The sequence below is a fragment of the Taudactylus pleione genome, unplaced genomic scaffold (genome assembly GCF_031769625.1).
Source record: "Taudactylus pleione unplaced genomic scaffold, aTauple2 ptg001720l, whole genome shotgun sequence".
In the NCBI taxonomy this organism is placed as follows: Eukaryota; Metazoa; Chordata; class Amphibia; order Anura; family Myobatrachidae; genus Taudactylus; species Taudactylus pleione.
Genome location: NW_028286117.1, coordinates 372,367 through 399,564, shown reverse-complemented (window position 1 = coordinate 399,564; position 27,198 = coordinate 372,367).

The window sequence follows — 27,198 nt, the reverse complement described above, 5'->3', positions numbered from 1 at the left end:
AACCAGCAGACACGCTGCTGTCACCCTGTGTGCTGGGCTGCAGCAGCCTCTCTCCCCAAACCAGCAGACACGCTGCTGTCACACTGTGTGCTGGGCTGCAGCAGCCTCTCTCCCCAAACCAGCAGACACGCTGCTGTCACCCTGTGCGCTGGCCAGCAGCAGCCTCTCTCCGCAAACCAGCAGACATGCTGCTGTCACACTGTGTGCTGGGCTGCAGCAGCCTCTCTCCCCAAACCAGCAGACACGCTGCTGTCACCCTTTGCGCTGGGCTGCAGCAGCCTCTCTCCCCAAACCCGCAAACACGCTGCTGTCTCCCTGTGTGCTGGGCTGCAGCAGCCTCTCTCACCAAACCAGCAGACACGCTGCTGTCACCCTGTGCACTGGGCTGCAGCAGCCTCTCTCCCCAAACCAGCAGACAAGCTGCTGTCACCCTGTGCGCTGGGCTGCAGCAGCCTCTCTCCCCAAACCAGCAGACACGCTGCTGTCACACTGTGCGCTGGGCTGCAGCAGCCTCTCTCCCCAAACCAGCAGATGCGCTGCTGTCACCCTGTGTGCTGGGCTGCAGCAGCCTCTCTCCCCAAACCAGCAGATGCGCTGCTGTCTTCCTGTGCGCTGGGCTGCAGCAGCCTCTCTCCCCAAACCAGCAGATGCGCTGCTGTCACCCTGTGTGCTGGGCTGCAGCAGCCTCTCTCCCCAAACCAGCAGATGCGCTGCTGTCACCCTGTGTGCTGGGCTGCAGCAGCCTCTCTCCCCAAACCAGCAGATGCGCTGCTGTCACCCTGTGCGCTGGGCTGCAGCAGCCTCTCTTCCCAAACCAGCAGACGCGCTGCTGTCACCCTGTGCGCTGGGCTGCAGCAGACTCTCTCCCCAAACCAGCAGTCCCGCTGCTGTCACCCTGTGCGCTGGGCTGCAGCAGCCTCTCTCCCCAAACCAGCAGACACGCTGCTGTCACCCTGTGCGCTGGGCTGCAGCAGCCTCTCTCCCCAAACCAGCAGACACGCTGCTGTCAGCCTGTGCGCTGGGCTGCAGCAGCCTCTGTCACCCTGTGCGCTGGGCTGCTGCAGCCTCTCTCCCCAAACCAGCAGACATGCTGCTGTCACACTGTGCGCTGTCCTGCAGCAGCCTCTCTCCCCAAACCAGCAGACACGCTGCTGTCACCCTGTGTGCTGGGCTGCAGCAGCCTCTCTCCCCAAACCAGCAGATGCGCTGCTGTCACCATGTGCGCTGGGCTGCAGCAGCCTCTCTCCCCAAACCAGCAGACATGCTGCTGTCACCCTGTGCACTGGGCTGCAGCAGACTCTCTCCCCAAACCAGCAATCCCGCTGCTGTCACCCTGTGCGCTGGGCTGCAGCAGCCTCTCTCCCCAAACCAGCAGACACGCTGCTGTCACCCTGTGCACTGGGCTGCAGCAGCCTCTCTCCCCAAACCAGCAGACACGCTGCTGTCAGCCTGTGAGCTGGGCTGCAGCAGCCTCTGTCACCCTGTGCGCTGGGCTGCTGCAGCCTCTCTCCCCAAACCAGCAGACATGCTGCTGTCACACTGTGCGCTGGCCTGCAGCAGCCTCTCTCCCCAAACCAGCAGACACGCTGCTGTCACACTGAGCGCTGGGCTGCAGCAGCCTCTCTCCCCAAACCAGCAGACACGCTGCTGTCACCCTGTGTGCTGGGCTGCAGCAGCCTCTCTCCCCAAACCAGTAGACGCGCTGCTGTCACACTGTGTGCTGGGCTGCAGCAGCCTCTCTCCCCAAACCAGCAGACGCGCTGCTGTCACACTGTGTGCTGGGCTGCAGCAGCCTCTCTCCCCAAACCAGCAGATGCGCTGCTGTCACCCTGTGTGCTGGGCTGCAGCAGCCTCTCTCCCCAAACCAGCAGACACGCTGCTGTCAGCCTGTGCGCTGGGCTGCAGCAGCCTCTCTCCCCAAACCAGCAGACACGCTGCTGTCACCCTGTGTGCTGGGCTGCAGCAGCCTCTCTCCCCAAACCAGCAGACACGCTGCTGTCACACTGTGTGCTGGGCTGCAGCAGCCTCTCTCCCCAAACCAGCAGACACGCTGCTGTCACCCTGTGCGCTGGCCAGCAGCAGCCTCTCTCCGCAAACCAGCAGACATGCTGCTGTCACACTGTGTGCTGGGCTGCAGCAGCCTCTCTCCCCAAACCAGCAGACACGCTGCTGTCACCCTTTGCACTGGGCTGCAGCAGCCTCTCTCCCCAAACCCGCAAACATGCTGCTGTCTCCCTGTGTGCTGGGCTGCAGCAGCCTCTCTCACCAAACCAGCAGACACGCTGCTGTCACCCTGTGCACTGGGCTGCAGCAGCCTCTCTCCCCAAACCAGCAGACAAGCTGCTGTCACCCTGTGCGCTGGGCTGCAGCAGCCTCTCTCCCCAAACCAGCAGACACGCTGCTGTCACACTGTGCGCTGGGCTGCAGAAGCCTCTCTCCTCAAACCAGCAGACACGCTGCTGTTACGCTGTGCGCTGGGCTGCAGCAGCCTCCCTCCCCAAACCAGCAGACACGCTGCTGTCAGCCTGTGCGCTGGGCTGCAGCAGCCTCTCTCCCAAACCAGCAGACACGCTGCTGTCACCCTGTGCGCTGGGCTGCAGCAGCCTCTCTCCCCAAACCAGCAGACATGCTGCTGTCAGCCTGTGCGCTGGGCTGCAGCAGCCTCTCTCCCCAAACCAGCAGACATGCTGCTGTCACCCTGTGCGCTGGGCTGCAGCAGCCTCTCTCCCCAAACCAGCAGACACGCTGCTGTCACGCTGTGCGCTGGGCTGCAGCAGCCTCTCTCCCCAAACCAGCAGACATGCTGCTGTCACACTGTGCACTGGGCTGCAGCAGCCTCTCTCCCCAAACCAGCAGACAAGCTGCTGTCACCCTGTGCGCTGGGCTGCAGCAGCCTCTCTCCCCAAACCAGCAGACACGCTGCTGTCACACTGTGTGCTGGGCTGCAGAAGCCTCTCTCCTCAAACCAGCAGACACGCTGCTGTCACCCTGTGCGCTGGGCTGCAGCAGCCTCCCTCCCCAAACCAGCAGACACGCTGCTGTCACCCTGTGCGCTGGGTTGCAGCAGCCTCTCTCCCCAAACCAGCAGACACGCTGCTGTCACCCTGTGCGCTGGGCTGCAGCAGCCTCTCTCCCCAAACCAGCAGACATGCTGCTGTCAGCCTGTGCGCTGGGCTGCAGCAGCCTCTCTCCCCAAACCAGCACACATGCTGCTGTCACCCTGTGCGCTGGGCTGCAGCAGCCTCTCTCCCCAAACCAGCAGACACGCTGCTGTCACCCTGTGCGCTGGGCTGCAGCAGCCTCTCTCCCCAAACCAGCAGACATGCTGCTGTCACACTGTGCGCTGGGCTGCAGCAGCCTCTCTCCCCAAACCAGCAGATGCGCTGCTCTCACCCTGTGCGCTGGGCTGCAGCAGCCTCTCTCCCCAAACCAGCAGATGCGCTGCTGTCACCCTGTGTGCTGGGCTGCAGCAGCCTCTCTCCCCAAACCAGCAGATGCGCTGCTGTCTTCCTGTGCGCTGGGCTGCAGCAGCCTCTCTCCCCAAACCAGCAGATGCGCTGCTGTCTTCCTGTGCACTGGGCTGCAGCAGCCTCTCTCCCCAAACCAGCAGATGCGCTGCTGTCACCCTGTGTGCTGGGCTGCAGCAGCCTCTCTCCCCAAACCAGCAGATGCGCTGCTGTCACCCTGTGTGCTGGGCTGCAGCAGCCTCTCTCCCCAAACCAGCAGATGCGCTGCTGTCACCCTGTGCGCTGGGCTGCAGCAGCCTCTCTTCCCAAACCAGCAGACGCGCTGCTGTCACCCTGTGCACTGGGCTGCAGCAGACTCTCTCCCCAAACCAGCAGTCCCGCTGCTGTCACCCTGTGCACTGGGCTGCAGCAGCCTCTCTCCCCAAACCAGCAGACACGCTGCTGTCAGCCTGTGCGCTGGGCTGCAGCAGACTCTGTCACCCTGTGCGCTGGGCTGCTGCAGCCTCTCTCCCCAAACCAGCAGACATGCTGCTGTCACACTGTGCGCTGGCCTGCAGCAGCCTCTCTCCCCAAACCAGCAGACACGCTGCTGTCACCCTGTGTGCTGGGCTGCAGCAGCCTCTCTCCCCAAACCAGCAGATGCGCTGCTGTCACCCTGTGCGCTGGGCTGCAGCAGCCTCTCTCCCCAAACCAGCAGACATGCTGCTGTCACCCTGTGCACTGGGCTGCAGCAGCCTCTCTCCCCAAACCAGCAGACACGCTGCTGTCACCCTGTGCGCTGGGCTGCAGCAGCCTCTCTCCCCAAACCAGCAGACATGCTGCTGTCACACTGTGCGCTGGGCTGCAGCAGCCTCTCTCCCCAAACCAGCAGACATGTTGCTGTCACACTGTGCACTGGGCTGCAGCAGCCTCTCTCCCCAAACCAGCAGACAAGCTGCTGTCACCCTGTGCGCTGGGCTGCAGCAGCCTCTCTCCCCAAACCAGCAGACACGCTGCTGTCACACTGTGCGCTGGGCTGCAGAAGCCTCTCTCCTCAAACCAGCAGACACGCTGCTGTTACGCTGTGCGCTGGGCTGCAGCAGCCTCCCTCCCCAAACCAGCAGACACGCTGCTGTCAGCCTGTGCGCTGGGCTGCAGCAGCCTCTCTCCCAAACCAGCAGACACGCTGCTGTCACCCTGTGCGCTGGGCTGCAGCAGCCTCTCTCCCCAAACCAGCAGACATGCTGCTGTCAGCCTGTGCGCTGGGCTGCAGCAGCCTCTCTCCCCAAACCAGCAGACATGCTGCTGTCACCCTGTGCGCTGGGCTGCAGCAGCCTCTCTCCCCAAACCAGCAGACACGCTGCTGTCACGCTGTGCGCTGGGCTGCAGCAGCCTCTCTCCCCAAACCAGCAGACATGCTGCTGTCACACTGTGCACTGGGCTGCAGCAGCCTCTCTCCCCAAACCAGCAGACAAGCTGCTGTCACCCTGTGCGCTGGGCTGCAGCAGCCTCTCTCCCCAAACCAGCAGACACGCTGCTGTCACACTGTGTGCTGGGCTGCAGAAGCCTCTCTCCTCAAACCAGCAGACACGCTGCTGTCACCCTGTGCGCTGGGCTGCAGCAGCCTCCCTCCCCAAACCAGCAGACACGCTGCTGTCACCCTGTGCGCTGGGTTGCAGCAGCCTCTCTCCCCAAACCAGCAGACACGCTGCTGTCACCCTGTGCGCTGGGCTGCAGCAGCCTCTCTCCCCAAACCAGCAGACATGCTGCTGTCAGCCTGTGCGCTGGGCTGCAGCAGCCTCTCTCCCCAAACCAGCACACATGCTGCTGTCACCCTGTGCGCTGGGCTGCAGCAGCCTCTCTCCCCAAACCAGCAGACACGCTGCTGTCACCCTGTGCGCTGGGCTGCAGCAGCCTCTCTCCCCAAACCAGCAGACATGCTGCTGTCACACTGTGCGCTGGGCTGCAGCAGCCTCTCTCCCCAAACCAGCAGATGCGCTGCTCTCACCCTGTGCGCTGGGCTGCAGCAGCCTCTCTCCCCAAACCAGCAGATGCGCTGCTGTCACCCTGTGTGCTGGGCTGCAGCAGCCTCTCTCCCCAAACCAGCAGATGCGCTGCTGTCTTCCTGTGCGCTGGGCTGCAGCAGCCTCTCTCCCCAAACCAGCAGATGCGCTGCTGTCTTCCTGTGCACTGGGCTGCAGCAGCCTCTCTCCCCAAACCAGCAGATGCGCTGCTGTCACCCTGTGTGCTGGGCTGCAGCAGCCTCTCTCCCCAAACCAGCAGATGCGCTGCTGTCACCCTGTGTGCTGGGCTGCAGCAGCCTCTCTCCCCAAACCAGCAGATGCGCTGCTGTCACCCTGTGCGCTGGGCTGCAGCAGCCTCTCTTCCCAAACCAGCAGACGCGCTGCTGTCACCCTGTGCACTGGGCTGCAGCAGACTCTCTCCCCAAACCAGCAGTCCCGCTGCTGTCACCCTGTGCACTGGGCTGCAGCAGCCTCTCTCCCCAAACCAGCAGACACGCTGCTGTCAGCCTGTGCGCTGGGCTGCAGCAGACTCTGTCACCCTGTGCGCTGGGCTGCTGCAGCCTCTCTCCCCAAACCAGCAGACATGCTGCTGTCACACTGTGCGCTGGCCTGCAGCAGCCTCTCTCCCCAAACCAGCAGACACGCTGCTGTCACCCTGTGTGCTGGGCTGCAGCAGCCTCTCTCCCCAAACCAGCAGATGCGCTGCTGTCACCCTGTGCGCTGGGCTGCAGCAGCCTCTCTCCCCAAACCAGCAGACATGCTGCTGTCACCCTGTGCACTGGGCTGCAGCAGCCTCTCTCCCCAAACCAGCAGACACGCTGCTCTCACCCTGTGCGCTGGGCTGCAGCAGCCTCTCTCCCCAAACCAGCAGATGCGCTGCTGTCACCCTGTGTGCTGGGCTGCAGCAGCCTCTCTCCCCAAACCAGCAGATGCGCTGCTGTCACCCTGTGTGCTGGGCTGCAGCAGCCTCTCTCCCCAAACCAGCAGATGTGCTGCTGCCACCCTGTGTGCTGGGCTGCAGCAGCCTCTCTCCCCAAACCAGCAGATGTGCTGCTGTCACCCTGTGTGCTGGGCTGCAGCAGCCTCTCTCCCCAAACCAGCAGATGCGCTGCTGTCACCCTGTGCGCTGGGCTGCAGCAGCCTTTCTCCCCAAACCAGCAGACATGCTGCTGTCACACTGTGCGCTGGGCTGCAGCAGCTTCTCTCCCCAAACCAGCAGACACGCTGCTGTCACCCTGTGCGCTGGGCTGCAGCAACCTCTCTCCCCAAACCAGCAGACGCGCTGCTGTCACCCTGTGCACTGGGCTGCAGCAGCCTCACTCCCCAAACCAGCAGATGCGCTGCTGTCTTCTTGTGCGCTGGGCTGCAGCAGCCTCTCTCCCCAAACCAGCAGATGCGCTGCTGTCACCCTGTGTGCTGGGCTGCAGCAGCCTCTCTCCCCAAACCAGCAGATGCGCTGCTGTCACCCTGTGTGCTGGGCTGCAGCAGCCTCTCTCCCCAAACCAGCAGATGCGCTGCTGTCACCCTGTGCGCTGGGCTGCAGCAGCCTCTCTTCCCAAACCAGCAGACGCGCTGCTGTCACCCTGTGCACTGGGCTGCAGCAGACTCTCTCCCCAAACCAGCAGTCCCGCTGCTGTCACCCTGTGCACTGGGCTGCAGCAGCCTCTCTCCCCAAACCAGCAGACACGCTGCTGTCAGCCTGTGCGCTGGGCTGCAGCAGACTCTGTCACCCTGTGCGCTGGGCTGCTGCAGCCTCTCTCCCCAAACCAGCAGACATGCTGCTGTCACACTGTGCGCTGGCCTGCAGCAGCCTCTCTCCCCAAACCAGCAGACACGCTGCTGTCACCCTGTGTGCTGGGCTGCAGCAGCCTCTCTCCCCAAACCAGCAGATGCGCTGCTGTCACCCTGTGCGCTGGGCTGCAGCAGCCTCTCTCCCCAAACCAGCAGACATGCTGCTGTCACCCTGTGCACTGGGCTGCAGCAGACTCTCTCCCCAAACCAGCAATCCCGCTGCTGTCACCCTGTGCGCTGGGCTGCAGCAGCCTCTCTCCCCAAACCAGCAGACACGCTGCTGTCACCCTGTGCACTGGGCTGCAGCAGCCTCTCTCCCCAAACCAGCAGACACGCTGCTGTCAGCCTGTGAGCTGGGCTGCAGCAGCCTCTGTCACCCTGTGCGCTGGGCTGCTGCAGCCTCTCTCCCCAAACCAGCAGACATGCTGCTGTCACACTGTGCGCTGGCCTGCAGCAGCCTCTCTCCCCAAACCAGCAGACACGCTGCTGTCACACTGAGCGCTGGGCTGCAGCAGCCTCTCTCCCCAAACCAGCAGACACGCTGCTGTCACCCTGTGTGCTGGGCTGCAGCAGCCTCTCTCCCCAAACCAGTAGACGCGCTGCTGTCACACTGTGTGCTGGGCTGCAGCAGCCTCTCTCCCCAAACCAGCAGACGCGCTGCTGTCACACTGTGTGCTGGGCTGCAGCAGCCTCTCTCCCCAAACCAGCAGATGCGCTGCTGTCACCCTGTGTGCTGGGCTGCAGCAGCCTCTCTCCCCAAACCAGCAGACACGCTGCTGTCACCCTGTGCGCTGGGCTGCAGCAGCCTCTCTCCCCAAACCAGCAGACACGCTGCTGTCACCCTGTGTGCTGGGCTGCAGCAGCCTCTCTCCCCAAACCAGCAGACACGCTGCTGTCACACTGTGTGCTGGGCTGCAGCAGCCTCTCTCCCCAAACCAGCAGACACGCTGCTGTCACCCTGTGCGCTGGCCAGCAGCAGCCTCTCTCCGCAAACCAGCAGACATGCTGCTGTCACACTGTGTGCTGGGCTGCAGCAGCCTCTCTCCCCAAACCAGCAGACACGCTGCTGTCACCCTTTGCGCTGGGCTGCAGCAGCCTCTCTCCCCAAACCCGCAAACACGCTGCTGTCTCCCTGTGTGCTGGGCTGCAGCAGCCTCTCTCACCAAACCAGCAGACACGCTGCTGTCACCCTGTGCACTGGGCTGCAGCAGCCTCTCTCCCCAAACCAGCAGACAAGCTGCTGTCACCCTGTGCGCTGGGCTGCAGCAGCCTCTCTCCCCAATCCAGCAGACACGCTGCTGTCACACTGTGCGCTGGGCTGCAGAAGCCTCTCTCCTCAAACCAGCAGACACGCTGCTGTTATGCTGTGCGCTGGGCTGCAGCAGCCTCCCTCCCCAAACCAGCAGACACGCTGCTGTCACCCTGTGCGCTGGGCTGCAGCAGCCTCTCTCCCAAACCAGCAGACACGCTGCTGTCACCCTGTGCGCTGGGCTGCAGCAGCCTCTCTCCCCAAACCAGCAGACATGCTGCTGTCAGCCTGTGCGCTGGGCTGCAGCAGCCTCTCTCCCCAAACCAGCAGACATGCTGCTGTCACCCTGTGCGCTGGGCTGCAGCAGCCTCTCTCCCCAAACCAGCAGACACGCTGCTGTCACCCTGTGCGCTGGGCTGCAGCAGCCTCTCTCCCCAAACCAGCAGACATGCTGCTGTCACACTGTGCACTGGGCTGCAGCAACCTCTCTCCCCAAACCAGCAGACACGCTGCTGTCACCCTGTGTGCTGGGCTGCAGCAGCCTCTCTCCCCAAACCAGCAGACACGCTGCTGTCACACTGTGTGCTGGGCTGCAGCAGCCTCTCTCCCCAAACCAGCAGACACGCTGCTGTCACCCTGTGCGCTGGCCAGCAGCAGCCTCACTCCCCAAACCAGCAGATGCGCTGCTGTCTTCCTGTGCGCTGGGCTGCAGCAGCCTCTCTCCCCAAACCAGCAGATGCGCTGCTGTCACCCTGTGTGCTGGGCTGCAGCAGCCTCTCTCCCCAAACCAGCAGATGCGCTGCTGTCACCCTGTGTGCTGGGCTGCAGCAGCCTCTCTCCCCAAACCAGCAGATGCGCTGCTGTCACCCTGTGCGCTGGGCTGCAGCAGCCTCTCTTCCCAAACCAGCAGACGCGCTGCTGTCACCCTGTGCACTGGGCTGCAGCAGACTCTCTCCCCAAACCAGCAGTCCCGCTGCTGTCACCCTGTGCACTGGGCTGCAGCAGCCTCTCTCCCCAAACCAGCAGACACGCTGCTGTCAGCCTGTGCGCTGGGCTGCAGCAGACTCTGTCACCCTGTGCGCTGGGCTGCTGCAGCCTCTCTCCCCAAACCAGCAGACATGCTGCTGTCACACTGTGCGCTGGCCTGCAGCAGCCTCTCTCCCCAAACCAGCAGACACGCTGCTGTCACCCTGTGTGCTGGGCTGCAGCAGCCTCTCTCCCCAAACCAGCAGATGCGCTGCTGTCACCCTGTGCGCTGGGCTGCAGCAGCCTCTCTCCCCAAACCAGCAGACATGCTGCTGTCACCCTGTGCGCTGGGCTGCAGCAGACTCTCTCCCCAAACCAGCAGTCCCGCTGCTGTCACCCTGTGCGCTGGGCTGCAGCAGCCTCTCTCCCCAAACCAGCAGACACGCTGCTGTCACCCTGTGCACTGGGCTGCAGCAGCCTCTCTCCCCAAACCAGCAGACACGCTGCTGTCAGCCTGTGCGCTGGGCTGCAGCAGCCTCTGTCACCCTGTGCGCTGGGCTGCTGCAGCCTCTCTCCCCAAACCAGCAGACATGCTGCTGTCACACTGTGCGCTGGCCTGCAGCAGCCTCTCTCCCCAAACCAGCAGACTCGCTGCTGTCACACTGAGCGCTGGGCTGCAGCAGCCTCTCTCCCCAATCCAGCAGACACGCTGCTGTCACCCTGTGTGCTGGGCTGCAGCAGCCTCTCTCCCCAAACCAGTAGACGCGCTGCTGTCACACTGTGTGCTGGGCTGCAGCAGCCTCTCTCCCCAAACCAGCAGACGTGCTGCTGTCACACTGTGTGCTGGGCTGCAGCAGCCTCTCTCCCCAAACCAGCAGATGCGCTGCTGTCACCCTGTGTGCTGGGCTGCAGCAGCCTCTCTCCCCAACCCAGCAGACACGCTGCTGTCACCCTGTGCGCTGGGCTGCAGCAGCCTCTCTCCCCAAACCAGCAGACATGTTGCTGTCCCCCTGTGCGCTGGGCTGCAGTAGCCTCTCCCCAAACCAGCAGACACGTTGCTGTCACCCTGTGCGCTGGGCTGCAGCAGCCTCTCTCCCCAAACCAGCAGACACGCTGCTTTCACTCTGTGCGCTGGGCTGCAGCAGCATCTCTCAACAAACCAGCAGACATGCTGCTGTCACCCTGTGTGCTGGGCTGCAGCAGCCTCTCTCCCCAAACCAGCAGACATGCTGCTGTCACACTGTGCGCTGGGCTGCAGCAGCTTCTCTCCCCAAACCAGCAGACACGCTGCTGTCACCCTGTGTGCTGGGCTGCAGCAGCCTCTCTCCCCAAACCAGCAGACACCCTGCTGTCACCCTGTGTGCTGGGCTGCTGCAGCATCTCTCCCCAAAGCAGCAGACACGTTGCTGTCACCCTGTGCGCTGGGCTGCAGCAGCCTCTCTCCCCAAACCAGCAGACATGCTGCTGTCACCCTGTGCACTGGGCTGCAGCAGCCTCTCTCCCCAAACCAGCAGACACGCTGCTGTCACACTTTGCACTGGGCTGCAGCAGCCTCTCTCCCCAAACCAGCAAACACACTACTGTCACACTGTGTGCTTGGCTGCAGCAGCCTCTCTCCCCAAACCAGCAGAGACGCTGCTGTCACCCTGTTTGCTGGGCTGCAGCAGCCTCTCTCCCCAAACCAGCAGAGATGCTGCTGTCACACTGTGTGCTGGGCTGCAGCGGCCTCTCTCCCCAAACCAGCAGACACGCTGCTGTATACTGTGTGCTGGGCTGCAGCAGCCTCTATCCCCAAACCAGCAGACACGCTGCTGTCACACTGTGTGCTGGGCTGCAGCAGCCTCTCTCCCCAAACCAGCAGACACGCTGCTGTCACCCTGAGTGCTGGGCTGCAGCAGCCTCTCTCCCCAAACAATCAGACACGCTGCTGTCACACTGTGTGCTGGGCTGCAGCAGCCTCTCTCCCCAAACCAGCAGACATGCTGCTGTCACACTGTGTGCTGGGCTGCAGCAGTCTCTCTCCCCAATCTAGCAGACATGCTGCTGTCACCCTGTGTGCTGGGCAGCAGCAGCCTCTCTTCCCAAACCAGCAGACACGCTGCTGTCACACTGTGTGCTGGGCTGCAGCAGCCTCTCTCCCCAAACCAGCAGACACGCTGCTGTCACCCTGTGTGCTGGGCTGCAGCAGCCTCTCTCCCCAAACCAGCAGACATGCTGCTGTCACCCTGCGTGCTGGGCTGCAGCATCCTCTCTCCCCAAACCAGCAGACACGCTGCTGTCACCCTGTGTGCTGGGCTGCAGCAGCCTCTCTCCCCAAACCAGCAGACACGCTGCTGTCACCCTGTGTGCTGGCCTGCAGCAGCCTCTCTCCCCAAACCAGCAGACACGCTGCTGTCACCCTGTGCGCTGGGCTGCAGCAGCCTCTCTCCCCAAACCAGCAGACACGCTGTGTCACCCTGTGTGCTGGGCTGCAGCAGCCTCTCTCCCCAAACCAGCAGACATGCTGCTGTCACACTGTGTGCTGTGCTGCAGCAGCCTCTCTCCCCAAACCAGCAGACATGCTGCTGTCACACTGTGCGCTGGCCAGCAGCAGCCTCTCTCCCCAAACCAGCAGACATGCTGCTGTCACACTGTGTGCTGGGCTGCAGCAGCCTCTCTCCCCAAACCAGCAGACACGCTGCTGTCACCCTGTGCGCTGGGCTGCAGCAGCCTCTCTCCCCAAACCCGCAAACACGCTGCTGTCTCCCTGTGTGCTGGGCTGCAGCAGCCTCTCTCCCCAAACCAGCAGACACGCTGCTGTCACCCTGTGTGCTGGGCTGCAGCAGCCTCTCTCCCCAAACCAGCAGACACGCTGCTGTCACCCTGTGTGCTGGGCTGCAGCAGCCTCTCTCCCCAAACAATCAGACACGCTGCTGTCACACTGTGTGCTGGGCTGCAGCAGCCTCTCTCCCCAAACCAGCAGACACGCTGCTGTCACACTGTGTGCTGGGCTGCAGCAGTCTCTCTCCCCAATCTAGCAGACACGCTGCTGTCACCCTGTGTGCTGGGCTGCAGCAGCCTCTCTTCCCAAACCAGCAGACACGCTGCTGTCACACTGTGCGCTGGGCTGCAGCAGCCTCTCTCCCCAAACCAGCAGACATGCTGCTGTCACCCTGTGTGCTGGGCTGCAGCAGCCTCTCTCCCCAAACCAGCAGACACGCTGTGTCACCCTGTGTGCTGGGCTGCAGCAGCCTCTCTCCCCAAACCAGCAGACATGCTGCTGTCACACTGTGCGCTGTGCTGCAGCAGCCTCTCTCCCCAAACCAGCAGACACGCTGCTGTCACACTGTGCGCTGGCCAGCAGCAGCCTCTCTCCCCAAACCAGCAGACATGCTGCTGTCACACTGTGTGCTGGGCTGCAGCAGCCTCTCTCCGCAAACCAGCAGACACGCTGCTGTCACCCTGTGCGCTGGGCTGCAGCAGCCTCTCTCCCCAAACCCGCAAACACGCTGCTGTCTCCCTGTGTGCTGGGCTGCAGCAGCCTCTCTCCCCAAACCAGCAGACACGCTGCTGTCACCCTGTGTGCTGGGCTGCAGCAGCCTCTCTCCCCAAACCAGCAGACACGCTGCTGTCACCCTGTGTGCTGGGCTGCAGCAGCCTCTCTCCCCAAACAATCAGACACGCTGCTGTCACACTGTGTGCTGGGCTGCAGCCGCCTCTCTCCCCAAACCAGCAGACACGCTGCTGTCACACTGTGTGCTGGGCTGCAGCAGTCTCTCTCCCCAATCTAGCAGACACGCTGCTGTCACCCTGTGTGCTGGGCTGCAGCAGCCTCTCTTCCCAAACCAGCAGACACGCTGCTGTCACACTGTGCGCTGGGCTGCAGCAGCCTCTCTCCCCAAACCAGCAGACATGCTGCTGTCACCCTGTGTGCTGGGCTGCAGCAGCCTCTCTCCCCAAACCAGCAGACACACTGCTGTCACCCTGCGTGCTGGGCTGCAGCATCCTCTCTCCCCAAACCAGCAGACACGCTGCTGACACCCTGTGCGCTGGGCTGCAGCAGCCTCTCTCCCCAAACCAGCAGACCTGCTGCTGTCACCCTGTGCGCTGGGCTGCAGCAGCCTCTCTCCCCAAACCAGCAGACACGCTGCTGTCACACTGTGCGCTGGGCTGCAGCAGCCTCTCTCCCCAAACCAGCAGACGCGCTGCTGTCACCCTGTGCACTGGGCTGCAGCAGCCTCACTCCCCAAACCAGCAGATGCGCTGCTGTCTTCCTGTGCGCTGGGCTGCAGCAGCCTCTCTCCCCAAACCAGCAGATGCGCTGCTGTCACCCTGTGTGCTGGGCTGCAGCAGCCTCTCTCCCCAAACCAGCAGATGCGCTGCTGTCACCCTGTGTGCTGGGCTGCAGCAGCCTCTCTCCCCAAACCAGCAGATGCGCTGCTGTCACCCTGTGCGCTGGGCTGCAGCAGCCTCTCTTCCCAAACCAGCAGACGCGCTGCTGTCACCCTGTGCGCTGGGCTGCAGCAGACTCTCTCCCCAAACCAGCAGTCCCGCTGCTGTCACCCTGTGCACTGGGCTGCAGCAGCCTCTCTCCCCAAACCAGCAGACACGCTGCTGTCACCCTGTGCGCTGGGCTGCAGCAGCCTCTCTCCCCAAACCAGCAGACACGCTGCTGTCAGCCTGTGCGCTGGGCTGCAGCAGCCTCTGTCACCCTGTGCGCTGGGCTGCTGCAGCCTCTCTCCCCAAACCAGCAGACATGCTGCTGTCACACTTGGCGCTGGCCTGCAGCAGCCTCTCTCCCCAAACCAGCAGACACGCTGCTGTCACCCTGTGTGCTGGGCTGCAGCAGCCTCTCTCCCCAAACCAGCAGATGCACTGCTGTCACCCTGTGCGCTGGGCTGCAGCAGCCTCTCTCCCCAAACCAGCAGACATGCTGCTGTCATCCTGTGCGCTGGGCTGCAGCAGACTCTCTCCCCAAACCAGCAGTCCCGCTGCTGTCACCCTGTGCACTGGGCTGCAGCAGCCTCTCTCCCCAAACCAGCAGACACGCTGCTGTCACCCTGTGCACTGGGCTGCAGCAGCCTCTCTCCCCAAACCAGCAGACACGCTGCTCTCAGCCTGTGCGCTGGGATGCAGCAGCCTCTGTCACCCTGTGCGCTGGGCTGCTGCAGCCTCTCTCCCCAAACCAGCAGACATGCTGCTGTCACACTGTGCGCTGGCCTGCAGCAGCCTCTCTCCCCAAACCAGCAGACTCGCTGCTGTCACACTGAGTGCTGGGCTGCAGCAGCCTCTCTCCCCAATCCAGCAGACACGCTGCTGTCACCCTGTGTGCTGGGCTGCAGCAGGCTCTCTCCCCAAACCAGTAGACGCGCTGCTGTCACACTGTGTGCTGGGCTGCAGCAGCCTCTCTCCCCAAACCAGCAGAAGCGCTGCTGTCACACTGTGTGCTGGGCTGCAGCAGCCTCTCTCCCCAAACCAGCAGATGCGCTGCTGTCACCCTGTGTGCTGGGCTGCAGCAGCCTCTCTCCCCAAACCAGCAGACACGCTGCTGTCACCCTGTGCGCTGGGCTGCAGCAGCCTCTCTCCCCAAACCAGCAGACACGTTGCTGTCCCCCTGTGCGCTGGGCTGCAGTAGCCTCTCTCCCCAAACCAGCAGACACGTTGCTGTAACCCTGTGCGCTGGGCTGCAGCAGCCTCTCTCCCCAAACCAGCAGACACGCTGCTGTCACTCTGTGCGCTGGGCTGCAGCAGCATCTCTCCCCAAACCAGCAGACATGCTGCTGTCACCCTGTGTGCTGGGCTGCAGCAGCCTCTCTCCCCAAACCAGCAGACATGCTGCTGTCACACTGTGCGCTGGGCTGCAGCAGCTTCTCTCCCCAAACCAGCAGACACGCTGCTGTCACCCTGTGTGCTGGGCTGCAGCAGCCTCTCTCCCCAAACCAGCAGACACCCTGCTGTCACCCTGTGTGCTGGGCTGCTGCAGCATCTCTCCCCAAAGCAGCAGACACGTTGCTGTCACCCTGTGCGCTGGGCTGCAGCAGCCTCTCTCCCCAAACCAGCAGACACGCTGCTGTCACCCTGTGCACTGGGCTGCAGCAGCTTCTCTCCCCAAACAAGCAGACATGCTGCTGTCACACTTTGCACTGGGCTGCAGCATCCTCTCTCCCCAAACCAGCAAACACACTACTGTCACACTGTGTGCTTGGCTGCAGCAGCCTCTCTCCCCAAACCAGCAGACACGCTGCTGTCACCCTGTGCACTGGGCTGCAGCAGCCTCTCTCCCCAAACCAGCAGACACGCTGCTGTCAGCCTGTGCGCTGGGCTGCAGCAGCCTCTGTCACCCTGTGCGCTGGGCTGCTGCAGCCTCTCTCCCCAAACCAGCAGACATGCTGCTGTCACACTGTGCGCTGGCCTGCAGCAGCCTCTCTCCCCAAACCAGCAGACTCGCTGCTGTCACACTGAGCGCTGGGCTGCAGCAGCCTCTCTCCCCAATCCAGCAGACAAGCTGCTGTCACCCTGTGTGCTGGGCTGCAGCAGCCTCTCTCCCCAAACCAGTAGACGCGCTGCTGTCACACTGTGTGCTGGGCTGCAGCAGCCTCTCTCCCCAAACCAGCAGATGCGCTGCTGTCACCCTGTGTGCTGGGCTGCAGCAGCCTCTCTCCCCAAACCAGCAGACACCCTGCTGTCACCCTGTGCACTGGGCTGCAGCAGCCTCTCTCCCCAAACCAGCAGACACGTTGCTGTCCCCCTGTGCGCTGGGCTGCAGTAGCCTCTCTCCCCAAACCAGCAGACACGTTGCTGTCACCCTGTGCGCTGGGCTGCAGCAGCCTCTCTCCCCAAACCAGCAGACACGCTGCTGTCACTCTGTGCGCTGGGCTGCAGCAGCCTCTCTCCCCAAACCAGCAGACACGCTGCTGTCAGCCTGTGCGCTGGGCTGCAGCAGCCTCTGTCACCCTGTGCGCTGGGCTGCTGCAGCCTCTCTCCCCAAACCAGCAGACATGCTGCTGTCACACTGTGCGCTGGCCTGCAGCAGCCTCTCTCCCCAAACCAGCAGACTCGCTGCTGTCACACTGAGCGCTGGGCTGCAGCAGCCTCTCTCCCCAATCCAGCAGACACGCTGCTGTCACCCTGTGTGCTGGGCTGCAGCAGCCTCTCTCCCCAAACCAGTAGACGCGCTGCTGTCACACTGTGTGCTGGGCTGCAGCAGCCTCTCTCCCCAAACCAGCAGACGCGCTGCTGTCACACTGTGTGCTGGGCTGCAGCAGCCTCTCTCCCCAAACCAGCAGATGCGCTGCTGTCACCCTGTGTGCTGGGCTGCAGCAGCCTCTCTCCGCAAACCAGCAGACACCCTGCTGTCACCCTGTGCGCTGGGCTGCAGCAGCCTCTCTCCCCAAACCAGCAGACACGTTGCTGTCCCCCTGTGCGCTGGGCTGCAGTAGCCTCCCTCCCCAAACCAGCAGACACGTTGCTGTCACCCTGTGCGCTGGGCTGCAGCAGCCTCTCTCCCCAAACCAGCAGACACGCTGCTGTCACTCTGTGCGCTGGGCTGCAGCAGCATCTCTCCCCAAACCAGCAGACATGCTGCTGTCACCCTGTGTGCTGGGCTGCAGCAGCCTCTCTCCCCAAACCAGCAGACATGCTGCTGTCACACTGTGCGCTGGGCTGCAGCAGCTTCTCTCCCCAAACCAGCAGACACGCTGCTGTCACCCCTGTGTGCTGGGCTGCAGCAGCCTCTCTCCCCAAACCAGCAGACACCCTGCTGTCACCCTGTGTGCTGGGCTGCTGCAGCATCTCTCCCCAAAGCAGCAGACACGTTGCTGTCACCCTGTGCGCTGGGCTGCAGCAGCCTCTCTCCCCAAACCAGCAGACATGCTGCTGTCACCCTGTGCACTGGGCTGCAGCAGCCTCTCTCCCCAAACCAGCAGACACGCTGCTGTCACACTTTGCACTGGGCTGCAGCAGCCTCTCTCCCCAAACCAGCAAACACACTACTGTCACACTGTGTGCTTGGCTGCAGCAGCCTCTCTCCCCAAACCAGCAGAGACGCTGCTGTCACCCTGTTTGCTGGGCTGCAGCAGCCTCTCTCCCCAAACCAGCAGAGATGCTGCTGTCACACTGTGTGCTGGGCTGCAGTGGCCTCTCTCCCCAAACCAGCAGACACGCTGCTGTATACTGTGTGCTGGGCTGCAGCAGCCTCTATCCCCAAACCAGCAGACACGCTGCTGTCACACTGTGTGCTGGGCTGCAGCAGCCTCTCTCGCCAAACCAGCAGACACGCTGCTGTCACCCTGTGTGCTGGGCTGCAGCAGCCTCTCTCCCCAAACAATCAGACACGCTGCTGTCACACTGTGTGCTGGGCTGCAGCAGCCTCTCTCCCCAAACCAGCAGACACGCTGCTGTCACACTGTGTGCTGGGCTGCAGCAGTCTCTCTCCCCAATCTAGCAGACATGCTGCTGTCACCCTGTGTGCTGGGCAGCAGCAGCCTCTCTTCCCAAACCAGCAGACACGCTGCTGTCACACTGTGCGCTGGGCTGCAGCAGCCTCTCTCCCCAAACCAGCAGACACGCTGCTGTCACCCTGTGTGCTGGGCTGCAGCAGCCTCTCTCCCCAAACCAGCAGACATTCTGCTGTCACCCTGCGTGCTGGGCTGCAGCAGCCTCTCTCCCCAAACCAGCAGACACGCTGCTGTCACCCTGTGTGCTGGGCTGCAGCAGCCTCTCTCCCCAAACCAGCAGACACGCTGCTGTCACCCTGTGTGCTGGGGTGCAGCAGCCTCTCTCCCCAAACCAGCAGACATGCTGTGTCACCCTGTGTGCTGGGCTGCAGCAGCCTCTCTCCCCAAACCAGCAGACACGCTGCTGTCACACTGTGTGCTGTGCTGCAGCAGCCTCTCTCCCCAAACCAGCAGACACGCTGCTGTCACACTGTGCGCTGGCCAGCAGCAGCCTCTCTCCCCAAACCAGCAGACATGCTGCTGTCACACTGTGTGCTGGGCTGCAGCAGCCTCTCTCCCCAAACCAGCAGACACGCTGCTGTCACCCTGTGTGCTGGGCTGCTGCAGCATCTCTCCCCAAAGCAGCAGACACGTTGCTGTCACCCTGTGCGCTGGGCTGCAGCAGCCTCTCTCCCCAAACCAGCAGACATGCTGCTGTCACCCTGTGCACTGGGCTGCAGCAGCCTCTCTCCCCAAACCAGCAGACACGCTGCTGTCACACTTTGCACTGGGCTGCAGCAGCCTCTCTCCCCAAACCAGCAAACACACTACTGTCACACTGTGTGCTTGGCTGCAGCAGCCTCTCTCCCCAAACCAGCAGAGACGCTGCTGTCACCCTGTTTGCTGGGCTGCAGCAGCCTCTCTCCCCAAACCAGCAGAGATGCTGCTGTCACACTGTGTGCTGGGCTGCAGCGGCCTCTCTCCCCAAACCAGCAGACACGCTGCTGTATACTGTGTGCTGGGCTGCAGCAGCCTCTATCCCCAAACCAGCAGACACGCTGCTGTCCACACTGTGTGCTGGGCTGCAGCAGCCTCTCTCCCCAAACCAGCAGACACGCTGCTGTCACCCTGTGTGCTGGGCTGCAGCAGCCTCTCTCCCCAAACAATCAGACACGCTGCTGTCACACTGTGTGCTGGGCTGCAGCAGCCTCTCTCCCCAAACCAGCAGACACGCTGCTGTCACACTGTGTGCTGGGCTGCAGCAGTCTCTCTCCCCAATCTAGCAGACATGCTGCTGTCACCCTGTGTGCTGGGCAGCAGCAGCCTCTCTTCCCAAACCAGCAGACACGCTGCTGTCACACTGTGTGCTGGGCTGCAGCAGCCTCTCTCCCCAAACCAGCAGACACGCTGCTGTCACCCTGTGTGCTGGGCTGCAGCAGCCTCTCTCCCCAAACCAGCAGACATGCTGCTGTCACCCTGCGTGCTGGGCTGCAGCATCCTCTCTCCCCAAACCAGCAGACACGCTGCTGGCACCCTGTGTGCTGGGCTGCAGCAGCCTCTCTCCCCAAACCAGCAGACACGCTGCTGTCATCCTGTGTGCTGGCCTGCAGCAGCCTCTCTCCCCAAACCAGCAGACACGCTGCTGTCACCCTGTGCGCTGGGCTGCAGCAGCCTCTCTCCCCAAACCAGCAGACACGCTGTGTCACCCTGTGTGCTGGGCTGCAGCAGCCTCTCTCCCCAAACCAGCAGACATGCTGCTGTCACACTGTGTGCTGTGCTGCAGCAGCCTCTCTCCCCAAACCAGCAGACACGCTGCTGTCACACTGTGCGCTGGCCAGCAGCAGCCTCTCTCCCCAAACCAGCAGACATGCTGCTGTCACACTGTGTGCTGGGCTGCAGCAGCCTCTCTCCCCAAACCAGCAGACATGCTGCTGTCACCCTGTGCGCTGGGCTGCAGCAGCCTCTCTCCCCAAACCCGCAAACACGCTGCTGTCTCCCTGTGTGCTGGGCTGCAGCAGCCTCTCTCCCCAAACCAGCAGACACGCTGCTGTCACCCTGTGTGCTGGGCTGCAGCAGCCTCTCTCCCCAAACAATCAGACACGCTGCTGTCACACTGTGTGCTGGGCTGCAGCAGCCTCTCTCCCCAAACCAGCAGACACGCTGCTGTCACACTGTGTGCTGGGCTGCAGCAGTCTCTCTCCCCAATCTAGCAGACACGCTGCTGTCACCCTGTGTGCTGGGCTGCAGCAGCCTCTCTTCCCAAACCAGCAGACACGCTGCTGTCACACTGTGCGCTGGGCTGCAGCAGCCTCTCTCCCCAAACCAGCAGACATGCTGCTGTCACCCTGTGTGCTGGGCTGCAGCAGCCTCTCTCCCCAAACCAGCAGACACGCTGTGTCACCCTGTGTGCTGGGCTGCAGCAGCCTCTCTCCCCAAACCAGCAGACATGCTGCTGTCACACTGTGTGCTGTGCTGCAGCAGCCTCTCTCCCCAAACCAGCAGACACGCTGCTGTCACACTGTGCGCTGGCCAGCAGCAGCCTCTCTCCCCAAACCAGCAGACATGCTGCTGTCACACTGTGTGCTGGGCTGCAGCAGCCTCTCTCCGCAAACCAGCAGACACGCTGCTGTCACCCTGTGCGCTGGGCTGCAGCAGCCTCTCTCCCCAAACCCGCAAACACGCTGCTGTCTCCCTGTGTGCTGGGCTGCAGCAGCCTCTCTCCCCAAACCAGCAGACACGCTGCTGTCACCCTGTGTGCTGGGCTGCAGCAGCCTCTCTCCCCAAACCAGCAGACACGCTGCTGTCACCCTGTGTGCTGGGCTGCAGCAGCCTCTCTCCCCAAACAATCAGACACGCTGCTGTCACACTGTGTGCTGGGCTGCAGCCGCCTCTCTCCCCAAACCAGCAGACACGCTGCTGTCACACTGTGTGCTGGGCTGCAGCAGTCTCTCTCCCCAATCTAGCAGACACGCTGCTGTCACCCTGTGTGCTGGGCTGCAGCAGCCTCTCTTCCCAAACCAGCAGACACGCTGCTGTCACACTGTGCGCTGGGCTGCAGCAGCCTCTCTCCCCAAACCAGCAGACATGCTGCTGTCACCCTGTGTGCTGGGCTGCAGCAGCCTCTCTCCCCAAACCAGCAGACACACTGCTGTCACCCTGCGTGCTGGGCTGCAGCATCCTCTCTCCCCAAACCAGCAGACACGCTGCTGACACCCTGTGCGCTGGGCTGCAGCAGCCTCTCTCCCCAAACCAGCAGACCTGCTGCTGTCACCCTGTGCGCTGGGCTGCAGCAGCCTCTCTCCCCAAACCAGCAGACACGCTGCTGTCACACTGTGCGCTGGGCTGCAGCAGCCTCTCTCCCCAAACCAGCAGACGCGCTGCTGTCACCCTGTGCACTGGGCTGCAGCAGCCTCACTCCCCAAACCAGCAGATGCGCTGCTGTCTTCCTGTGCGCTGGGCTGCAGCAGCCTCTCTCCCCAAACCAGCAGATGCGCTGCTGTCACCCTGTGTGCTGGGCTGCAGCAGCCTCTCTCCCCAAACCAGCAGATGCGCTGCTGTCACCCTGTGTGCTGGGCTGCAGCAGCCTCTCTCCCCAAACCAGCAGATGCGCTGCTGTCACCCTGTGCGCTGGGCTGCAGCAGCCTCTCTTCCCAAACCAGCAGACGCGCTGCTGTCACCCTGTGCGCTGGGCTGCAGCAGACTCTCTCCCCAAACCAGCAGTCTCGCTGCTGTCACCCTGTGCACTGGGCTGCAGCAGCCTCTCTCCCCAAACCAGCAGACACGCTGCTGTCACCCTGTGCGCTGGGCTGCAGCAGCCTCTCTCCCCAAACCAGCAGACACGCTGCTGTCAGCCTGTGCGCTGGGCTGCAGCAGCCTCTGTCACCCTGTGCGCTGGGCTGCTGCAGCCTCTCTCCCCAAACCAGCAGACATGCTGCTGTCACACTTGGCGCTGGCCTGCAGCAGCCTCTCTCCCCAAACCAGCAGACACGCTGCTGTCACCCTGTGTGCTGGGCTGCAGCAGCCTCTCTCCCCAAACCAGCAGATGCGCTGCTGTCACCCTGTGCGCTGGGCTGCAGCAGCCTCTCTCCCCAAACCAGCAGACATGCTGCTGTCACCCTGTGCGCTGGGCTGCAGCAGACTCTCTCCCCAAACCAGCAGTCCCGCTGCTGTCACCCTGTGCACTGGGCTGCAGCAGCCTCTCTCCCCAAACCAGCAGACACGCTGCTGTCACCCTGTGCACTGGGCTGCAGCAGCCTCTCTCCCCAAACCAGCAGACACGCTGCTGTCAGCCTGTGCGCTGGGCTGCAGCAGCCTCTGTCACCCTGTGCGCTGGGCTGCTGCAGCCTCTCTCCCCAAACCAGCAGACATGCTGCTGTCACACTGTGCGCTGGCCTGCAGCAGCCTCTCTCCCCAAACCAGCAGACTCGCTGCTGTCACACTGAGCGCTGGGCTGCAGCAGCCTCTCTCCCCAATCCAGCAGACACGCTGCTGTCACCCTGTGTGCTGGGCTGCAGCAGCCTCTCTCCCCAAACCAGTAGACGCGCTGCTGTCACACTGTGTGCTGGGCTGCAGCAGCCTCTCTCCCCAAACCAGCAGAAGCGCTGCTGTCACACTGTGTGCTGGGCTGCAGCAGCCTCTCTCCCCAAACCAGCAGATGCGCTGCTGTCACCCTGTGTGCTGGGCTGCAGCAGCCTCTCTCCCCAAACCAGCAGACACGCTGCTGTCACCCTGTGCGCTGGGCTGCAGCAGCCTCTCTCCCCAAACCAGCAGACACGTTGCTGTCCCCCTGTGCGCTGGGCTGCAGTAGCCTCTCTCCCCAAACCAGCAGACACGTTGCTGTCACCCTGTGCGCTGGGCTGCAGCAGCCTCTCTCCCCAAACCAGCAGACACGCTGCTGTCACTCTGTGCGCTGGGCTGCAGCAGCATCTCTCCCCAAACCAGCAGACATGCTGCTGTCACCCTGTGTGCTGGGCTGCAGCAGCCTCTCTCCCCAAACCAGCAGACATGCTGCTGTCACACTGTGCGCTGGGCTGCAGCAGCTTCTCTCCCCAAACCAGCAGACACGCTGCTGTCACCCTGTGTGCTGGGCTGCAGCAGCCTCTCTCCCCAAACCAGCAGACACCCTGCTGTCACCCTGTGTGCTGGGCTGCTGCAGCATCTCTCCCCAAAGCAGCAGACACGTTGCTGTCACCCTGTGCGCTGGGCTGCAGCAGCCTCTCTCCCCAAACCAGCAGACACGCTGCTGTCACCCTGTGCACTGGGCTGCAGCAGCCTCTCTCCCCAAACAAGCAGACATGCTGCTGTCACACTTTGCACTGGGCTGCAGCATCCTCTCTCCCCAAACCAGCAAACACACTACTGTCACACTGTGTGCTTGGCTGCAGCAGCCTCTCTCCCCAAACCAGCAGACACGCTGCTGTCACCCTGTGCACTGGGCTGCAGCAGCCTCTCTCCCCAAACCAGCAGACACGCTGCTGTCAGCCTGTGCGCTGGGCTGCAGCAGCCTCTGTCACCCTGTGCGCTGGGCTGCTGCAGCCTCTCTCCCCAAACCAGCAGACATGCTGCTGTCACACTGTGCGCTGGCCTGCAGCAGCCTCTCTCCCCAAACCAGCAGACTCGCTGCTGTCACACTGAGCGCTGGGCTGCAGCAGCCTCTCTCCCCAATCCAGCAGACAAGCTGCTGTCACCCTGTGTGCTGGGCTGCAGCAGCCTCTCTCCCCAAACCAGTAGACGCGCTGCTGTCACACTGTGTGCTGGGCTGCAGCAGCCTCTCTCCCCAAACCAGCAGACGCGCTGCTGTCACACTGTGTGCTGGGCTGCAGCAGCCTCTCTCCCCAAACCAGCAGATGCGCTGCTGTCACCCTGTGTGCTGGGCTGCAGCAGCCTCTCTCCCCAAACCAGCAGACACCCTGCTGTCACCCTGTGCGCTGGGCTGCAGCAGCCTCTCTCCCCAAACCAGCAGACACGTTGCTGTCCCCCTGTGCGCTGGGCTGCAGTAGCCTCTCTCCCCAAACCAGCAGACACGTTGCTGTCACCCTGTGCGCTTGGCTGCAGCAGCCTCTCTCCCCAAACCAGCAGACACGCTGCTGTCACTCTGTGCGCTGGGCTGCAGCAGCATCTCTCCCCAAACCAGCAGACATGCTGCTGTCACCCTGTGTGCTGGGCTGCAGCAGCCTCTCTCCCCAAACCAGCAGACATGCTGCTGTCACACTGTGCGCTGGGCTGCAGCAGCTTCTCTCCCCAAACCAGCAGACACGCTGCTGTCACCCTGTGTGCTGGGCTGCAGCAGCCTCTCTCCCCAAACCAGCAGACACCCTGCTGTCACCCTGTGTGCTGGGCTGCTGCAGCATCTCTCCCCAAAGCAGCAGACACGTTGCTGTCACCCTGTGCGCTGGGCTGCAGCAGCCTCTCTCCCCAAACCAGCAGACATGCTGCTGTCACCCTGTGCACTGGGCTGCAGCAGCCTCTCTCCCCAAACCAGCAGACACGCTGCTGTCACACTTTGCACTGGGCTGCAGCAGCCTCTCTCCCCAAACCAGCAAACACACTACTGTCACACTGTGTGCTTGGCTGCAGCAGCCTCTCTCCCCAAACCAGCAGAGACGCTGCTGTCACCCTGTTTGCTGGGCTGCAGCAGCCTCTCTCCCCAAACCAGCAGAGATGCTGCTGTCACACTGTGTGCTGGGCTGCAGTGGCCTCTCTCCCCAAACCAGCAGACACGCTGCTGTATACTGTGTGCTGGGCTGCAGCAGCCTCTATCCCCAAACAAGCAGACACGCTGCTGTCACACTGTGTGCTGGGCTGCAGCAGCCTCTCTCGCCAAACCAGCAGACACGCTGCTGTCACCCTGTGTGCTGGGCTGCAGCAGCCTCTCTCCCCAAACAATCAGACACGCTGCTGTCACACTGTGTGCTGGGCTGCAGCAGCCTCTCTCCCCAAACCAGCAGACACGCTGCTATCACACTGTGTGCTGGGCTGCAGCAGTCTCTCTCCCCAATCTAGCAGACATGCTGCTGTCACCCTGTGTGCTGGGCAGCAGCAGCCTCTCTTCCCAAACCAGCAGACACGCTGCTGTCACACTGTGCGCTGGGCTGCAGCAACCTCTCTCCCCAAACCAGCAGACACGCTGCTGTCACCCTGTGTGCTGGGCTGCAGCAGCCTCTCTCCCCAAACCAGCAGACATGCTGCTGTCACCCTGCGTGCTGGGCTGCAGCAGCCTCTCTCCCCAAACCAGCAGACACGCTGCTGTCACCCTGTGTGCTGGGCTGCAGCAGCCTCTCTCCCCAAACCAGCAGACACGCTGCTGTCACCCTGTGTGCTGGGGTGCAGCAGCCTCTCTCCCCAAACCAGCAGACACGCTGCTGTCACCCTGTGCGCTGGGCTGCAGCAGCCTCTCTCCCCAAACCAGCAGACATGCTGTGTCACCCTGTGTGCTGGGCTGCAGCAGCCTCTCTCCCCAAACCAGCAGACACGCTGCTGTCACACTGTGTGCTGTGCTGCAGCAGCCTCTCTCCCCAAACCAGCAGACACGCTGCTGTCACACTGTGCGCTGGCCAGCAGCAGCCTCTCTCCCCAAACCAGCAGACATGCTGCTGTCACACTGTGTGCTGGGCTGCAGCAGCCTCTCTCCCCAAACCAGCAGACACGCTGCTGTCACCCTGTGCGCTGGGCTGCAGCAGCCTCTCTCCCCAAACCCGCAAACACGCTGCTGTCTCCCTGTGTGCTGGGCTGCAGCAGCCTCTCTCCCCAAACCAGCAGACACGCAGCTGTCACCCTGTGTGCTGGGCTGCAGCAGCCTCTCTCCCCAAACCAGCAGACACGCTGCTGTCACCCTGTGTGCTGGGCTGCAGCAGCCTCTCTCCCCAAACAATCAGACACTCTGCTGTCACACTGTGTGCTGGGCTGCAGCAGCCTCTCTCCCCAAACCAGCAGACACGCTGCTGTCACACTGTGTGCTGGGCTGCAGCAGTCTCTCTCCCCCATCTAGCAGACACGCTGCTGTCACCCTGTGTGCTGGGCTGCAGCAGCCTCTCTTCCCAAACCAGCAGACACGCTGCTGTCACACTGTGCGCTGGGCTGCAGCAGCCTCTCTCCCCAAACCAGCAGACACGCTGCTGTCACACTGTGCGCTGGGCTGCAGCAGCCTCTCTCCCCAAACCAGCAGAAATGCTGCTGTCACCCTGTGTGCTGGGCTGCAGCAGCCTCTCTCCCCAAACCAGCAGACACGCTGCTGTCACCCTGCGTGCTGGGCTGCAGCATCCTCTCTCCCCAAACCAGCAGACACGCTGCTGTCACCCTGTGCGCTGGGCTGCAGCAGCCTCTCTCCCCAAACCAGCAGACCTGCTGCTGTCACCCTGTGCGCTGGGCTGCAGCAGCCTCTCTCCCCAAACCAGCAGACACGCTGCTGTCACACTGTGCGCTGGGCTGCAGAAGCCTCTCTCCTCAAACCAGCAGAAACGCTGCTGTCACCCTGTGCGCTGGGCTGCAGCAGCCTCCCTCCCCAAACCAGCAGACACGCTGCTGTCACCCTGTGCGCTGGGCTGCAGCAGCCTCTCTCCCCAAACCAGCAGACACGCTGCTGTCACCCTGTGCGCTGGGCTGCAGCAGCCTCTCTCCCCAAACCAGCAGACATGCTGCTGTCAGCCTGTGCGCTGGGCTGCAGCAGCCTCTCTCCCCAAACCAGCAGACATGCTGCTGTCACCCTGTGCGCTGGGCTGCAGCAGCCTCTCTCCCCAAACCAGCAGACACGCTGCTGTCACCCTATGCGCTGGGCTGCAGCAGCCTCTCTCCCCAAACCAGCAGACACGCTGCTCTCACACTGTGCACTGGGCTGCCGCAGCCTCTCTCCCCAAACCAGCAGATGCGCTGCTCTCACCCTGTGCGCTGGGCTGCAGCAGCCTCTCTCCCCAAACCAGCAGATGCGCTGCTGTCACCCTGTGTGCTGGGCTGCAACAGCCTCTCTCCCCAAACCAGCAGATGCTCTGCTGTCACCCTGTGTGCTGGGCTGCAGCAGCCTCTCTCCCCAAACCAGCAGATGCGCTGCTGTCACCCTGTGCGGTGGGCTGCAGCAGCCTCTCTCCCGAAACCAGCAGACATGCTGCTGTCACCCTGTGTGCTGGGCTGCAGCAGACACTCTCCCCAAACCAGCAGTCCCGCTGCTGTCACCCTGTGCGCTGGGCTGCAGCAGCCTCTCTCCCCAAACCAGCAGACATGCTGCTGTCACCCTGTGCGCTGGGCTGCAGCAGCCTCTCTCCCCAAACCAGCAGACACGCTGCTGTCAGCCTGTGCGCTGGGCTGCAGCAGCCTCT